Source organism: Cololabis saira, chromosome 13, assembly GCF_033807715.1.
Source record: "Cololabis saira isolate AMF1-May2022 chromosome 13, fColSai1.1, whole genome shotgun sequence".
NCBI lineage: Eukaryota > Metazoa > Chordata > Actinopteri > Beloniformes > Belonidae > Cololabis > Cololabis saira.
This window is the reverse complement of record NC_084599.1, coordinates 22,130,492-22,136,808: the sequence shown is the minus strand read 5'-3', so window position 1 is coordinate 22,136,808 and position 6,317 is coordinate 22,130,492.

Sequence of the window (6,317 nt, the reverse complement as noted above, 5' to 3'; positions counted from 1 at the left end):
ATAGTACTACACCTAAGAGTTTAAATGAGTTAAACTGAATATCTTGCTGAAGTGTAAATTATACATAAGGGAGTAAAAAGTGATGTTAAACTAAACACTGTAGTGATGATGTCACATGCAGCAGGTTTCGGCAGATATCACGGGTGAACTCTCTCAGCATGAATATAAACAGTAACATCCCAGCCCTATGGGTCTGTCTGAGGTCTTGTATCCACCTGCATCCTCTGACATCCATGTAGAGAGATACTGGAGGACAGACCATGCTCCTGCAGCCACATCTCGAGAAACCTTCACCTGATAGGGCCAACTCCCACCAGGCCCACAGCAGCACCACCCTCACCCTGGAGGAACATCAGGTGAGGCGCACCTTGCGGTCCATCAACCCAAGAAAAGCAACGGGTCCGGAAGGCGTCCCGGGACGGGTTCTGAGGGATTGTGCAGACCAGCTGGCTGGAGTCTTCACTAAGATCTTCAATCAATCCCTAGCCCAGTCCACTGTTCCATCCTGCCTGAAGTCCTCCACCATAGCTCCCAAAAAGACTCACATCTCCACCCTCAACGACTACAGACCAGTTGCACTCACCCCAGTGGTGATGAAGTGCTTTGAAAAGCTTGTCTGTAGTCACATCACAGCAGCCCTGCCCCGCACCCTTGATCCCCACCAGTTTGCCTACAGAGCGAACCGATCCACGGAGGATGCAGTGGCCACGGCACTCCATGCTGCACTAGCCCACATGGAGCAGCCGGGGAGCTACGTGCGGATGCTCTTTGTGGATTACAGTTCTGCCTTCAACACCAACCTGGGGACCACAGGCCATCACGCAGCTCCCGAAGCTCCGACCTGCAAACATGCACAAAAGAGAAAAAAGGGGGGCCAGCACAAGAAACTACAGGTACGATGGACAAAAATGATAGCTTTGAGATACTTATAATAAATAAAAATGGAAATGGAGAATAGAGGAAGGGAAGAGGAGAGGAGAAGAAGGGTGAGAGGCACCGCCCAGTGGATCATGTCGGTGCCCCCCTGCAGCATAGGCCTATAGCAGCATATCTACCACGAAGCTATATTTGAGACTAACTATTATAGTCTTGTTCTATAGCTGCAACTATGACTACTGACTAACACACTAGAGTTTACACTACCTAGAGATTTACCAACACCAGCTAGAGGTTTATCCCCCGTCTGGGGATTCCAGACGACACCTGCACGTGGATCAGCAGCTTCCTCTCTGACTGCAGACAGAGAGTCAGGGTGGGCCATCACACATCCACGGCCCTAAGCCTCAGAGCCGGCTGCCCCCAGGGTTGTGTGCTGAGTCCCCTGCTCTACTCTCTCTACACGCATGACTGCACCCCCGTCCATCATAACAACACTATAGTGAAGTTTGCTGACGACACTACAGTGGTGGGGCTCATCTCGGGGGGGGATGAGTCTACATACAGAGACGAGGTGGTGCGGCTGACGTCGTGGTGCAGAGACAATAACCTCCTCCTGAACACCTCCAAGACCAAAGAGCTGGTAATTGACTATAGGAGGATAAAGACAAAGATTCCTCCGCTCATTATCAGCGGGGATTGTGTAGAGAGGGTAGCCAACTTCCGGTACCTGGGAGTCCACATGGAGGAGAACCTGACCTGGAGTGTGAACACCTCTGAGCTGCTGAAAAAGGCCCAGCAGAGACTGGACTTCCTCAGGATCCTCAGGAGGGAGAACATCACACAGAGGCTGCTGGTGTCCTTCTACCGAGCCTCCATCGAGAGTATTGTGACCTACTGTAACTGAATCTGGTACAGCAGCTCAGAGGAAAGACCTCCAGAGGGTCGTCACCACCGCCTAGAAGATCATCGGCTGCCCTCTCTCCACACTGGAACACCTCCACCACTCCCGTTGTCAGAAAAAAGCCAGAAATATAATAAAAGACACCTCACACCCCGGACACTTACTGTTTGAATTGCTGCCATCTGGGAAACGATACAGACTCATGAAAACGAGGACAAACAGACTCAAACACAGCTTTTATCCAACAGCAATAACCACCCTTAACAAAAACAGGAGCTAATGTGCAATAACAAAAAATGATTGTATGTTGATGAAAGTTCTTGTAATGTCCGTATGTTGATGTATGTGTGGAGGGGTGAATGTGTCTAGATATATATATATATATATATATATATATATATATATATATATATATATATATATATATATATATATATATATATATATATATATATATATATTTTTTTTTTTTTTTTTTTTTTTTTTTATTTCATTTTATTTATTTATTTTTCAGTTATTTTATTTTTATATGATGCGCTGACTGGAGAGCACTTTTAATTTCGTTTTACATTTTAACCTTTCTTCTTTCTCTGCTTTTTTTTTTGCTTTTCAATTTTTCTAAGAATTGAAAGAAATTATAATAAAATCTCCACCTGGAGAAAAAACGGTGTTATTACAAACTGAATAGGTTACAACTGATCACATGCTGGCTACATTGTTTTTACTTCACTCGTCTTGATTTCCTCACTCGTTTGATCACGTTTTCATCATGTCCTACATAGGTTGATGGAGCTGAGTTATGGCTAAGGCCTGGGTGTTATCTGTGCTGGGTGAAAGAGCAGGCTTTCTAGCAGCTTCAAAGTCAGGAGATTTTGAGTTCTGTCAAACTGAAGAGCTCCTTCTTGTTTCTCCATGAGATGTACATTTGGCTTTATAAGATCCAGCAGCACAGATGTTTCGTGTTTGCACACTTGCTGATCATTCTTGATCGATAGTCTGTCAGTCAGTATTGAGATATTGACAAAGACAAGACAGGGTGTGAACCATGTGGGGAAAAAGGATAGTTTCACCCAAACTTCAGCGAGAGCAGAAGCAGACGGAAACTATTCGCTCCCCTACATGCCCCGGTGAAGATTACTTCCTGATCGCTCACTAAGAATTTCAGTCATTCCTCCCTCAACCTTCTTCTCTCACGCTCCTGCATCTGGGAAACACCAGTCGATATTTACATTCAAAACAAACAATGAATCCACAGCAGAAGAGAGACTGATACACAAAAACACCGGCAGTGTGGCTCTGGAAGTACACTCTGATCCAAGATGTGATGGGCTGCTGGCAGAAATTAGACCTGCTTCTTAACCCTCCACTGGTAGGCTGGCGGGAGGACGAGAAAGCCTGCAACTGTTGACACAGCTCTCTGCATCATCCTTACAGCAAAATGGTCAATTACAAACCAGATGGAGCAAAAAACCAAGAATCGCGCCCTCCTGATTGAAGTAAATTGACATTTCAAGTCTGATTCTGACTTGGGTTTTTCTGGGAGCATCTGAGAGTTGTGGAGGAGGAGTCTCAGCTGGTGTCACACATGTTTTTTATGTTAACACATGTTAACAGATCGTTTCAACATTTGGTTAAATAACACTGAAAACTGACAGCAGACTCTGGTTTATACAAGGTTTTCAAAAATGTTCTGAAAATCACTGAAGCGTTGACCTGTTAGGATTTGTTTTCCATGACAACTGCTGTGCAGTGAGATTTCACCTAAAAGCTTTGGATGTGAAAACAAATAAAATAGTTATTGCAGTTATGTGATGGGCTAGGTCTCTGGAAGGTATAGCTTCTCTTAGATGGACTCCTTTGGTTGCCTGGCAACCTCATGTACAGTAAAAATGAAAATCTGTTAAATACTGTTATAATACCGTATGTTCTGGACCAGTGATTCTTAACCATAGGGCCGCGGCCCACACTTGGGCCGCGAGCGCCATCTAGTGGGCCGCGAAAAGAAATCAGTTTTGTACATGTGGGCCGCGGGGGCCGCGGGACTGCATAGCAACTCCCGACCAAATGAGGAGAAGAAGACCCTCAGCTAGCTCTAGGTGTAATAGTAAGAGAAATGGTGTGTATTTATAGAGAAAATCCTTCATTTTGCACAGAGTAGATTTAGATCCGCCAGGATCAGGGATCGATTACTTGGGTCTGCGCCCAGAGCGAGCGAGCGCGGCGTGATCATTTATCCTGACTCGTCCGCGCGGCCGGGGAGGTCGGTGGGCTCCGTCGTTACTGCTGAAGGATTGTACATGTAGATGTGTCTGCTGGACTGGACTGTTGTTCGGGCTCGCAAAAGCATCGGAAAGTGACTCTGCTGCAGCGGCCAGAGAGCTGCGGGCTCTGCCCGGCTCAGATGATCAGGCTCGGATGAAATCCGACACGCGCAGTCCTGACAACTTATTAATGTAAATAAAACTTAGTAAGTTACTTAGTAAGTAATTAGCTTGACTCTTACAGAGATGAGAAGCCTAACAGGTGGAAAGGGAAGTTCAACCCAGAATGGACAGATTCATCCTGGTTCAGTTTACCCACTGGGACAAAACCAGTGTCTCATACGTTCAGAGACCGTGGCGTTCAAAGTGCGAAAGTGAAACGCCACTGAAACAAAACACAAAGTTTTTCATCAAACATTTTCACTCAAGTCTGAACTGAAGTCACAGAAAATAAGCTGACCATCTTAAACATGTTTGGGTCCACATTTCAGCTGTGAAGCAGCTTTGTCCACAATGAACATAATTAAAACTAAATATCGTTCCAGGTTCATCAATGAGCACCTTCTCATGTGCATGAGAACCTGACACCATCCAGCCCAGATTTAAAGTCCTGGCAGGAGAAGTTAGAGCTCAGTTCTCTCACTGAACGACAGAAAGTGGGGGCATAAGATTAAGGGGAAGAAAGAAAAACTGCAAAACTTTTAAATTGTTAAGATGTGTTTATATTAATTTATTATAAAAATGTGTTGAGACAATTAACAAAGAAAAGGGGAAATTCAAACTGCTGGTAAAGAAATAAAATAAGATAGCATTTGAAAAATAAAATAAAATCTTATTTATTTATTTTATTTTTAAGAGAAAAAAATGTGTAATTGAAGTTACACATGTTAATGGGCAAATATGTACTTTTTTAATATAACAGTCAGATGCAGATGTTGATACAACTATGAGGCTACTTGAATATATATATATATATATATATATATATATATATATATATATATATATATATATATATATATATATATATATATATATTTATTATGATGTTCTGGACCTTTGCTGCTATACAGTGTTAATATTTAACGGGCCTCGGGCCACTCTGTACTGAAAAAATTGGGCCCCAAGGTCAGAAAGGTTAAGAACCCCTGTTCTGGACTATAAGCCGCACCTGTATATAAGCCGCATCCGCTCTATTTGTAAAAAAACAATAAAAAAAGATATACAAGCCGCACCTGTATATAAGCCGCATCCGCTCTATTTAAAAAAAAAGATATGCAAGCCGCAAATATTTATGTTGTTAGATTAGACATTTTTTACATGTACAGAACCATTTTGAACTGTAAATGATGTACATGTTTGTACCTAAATAGATCCTTTTCTAACAGTGTCTTTTAACACGGCAGCAACTTTGCTGATTAAAACTGGACAGAACCAAGAGAAAATAACCAGTATTTATTTATCTATTTATCTGTTTGAAATCTGCTTCTACCTACTTCTATCTGCTAAAGAAGAAGTAGCGTATTCTTCTTTGCATTTATTTTGTCTTAGTTTTGATTCTAATTCCGGTTAGAGCGCCCGAGCGGTGAAAGAAAAATCCACAGAATAGCTGCACCTTTGTATAAGCCGCATGGTTCAAAACCTACGAAAAAAGTAGCAGCTTATAGTCCAGAAAATACGGTACTTTAATTGTGACAATTGTGTTATATGTTCCACATACATTCCACATGTGGCGTCGTACACTACAAAAAACCTAAATTGCTGCATTCATCACAAACAAGCTAACTGGGCCTTGAGTGAAGTGGTGTCCCTGAGACGGACGGGGAAAAAGGATCCACATAACTGGGTGCTGAGCTTCGGATCCATGAACCTACTCGACACTGATCCCTTTCCTGATTCTTGTTAGTGTTTCACTGTCTGAATGACCCAAACCTGGCTCGTAGTCAGCCGGCAATCAGGCCAATCAGTCCAGAAAACAACCAAAACAAACTACGGGAGGGTGAGTGATGGTCCACCAGTGCTCCCACAGGTCTGATATAACCTCTGGATGAGGTGGCCTCATGACTAATTGGTGTTTAAGCTCAATCACTGTCAGTACACTTCCCACTCCTGCGGGCCTCCTAAATGCCTTTTCTTTTCTTTGCCAAGCCCCCCCATTTTTCTCACTGATCAGTCACTCCACCACCTTTCCTCCCGGCCGGCACACACACACACACAGACATTTGATTTGCCTGTCTGGGCCTGAGGGAGGCACCATGGGAGTTTAATTGCCTCGT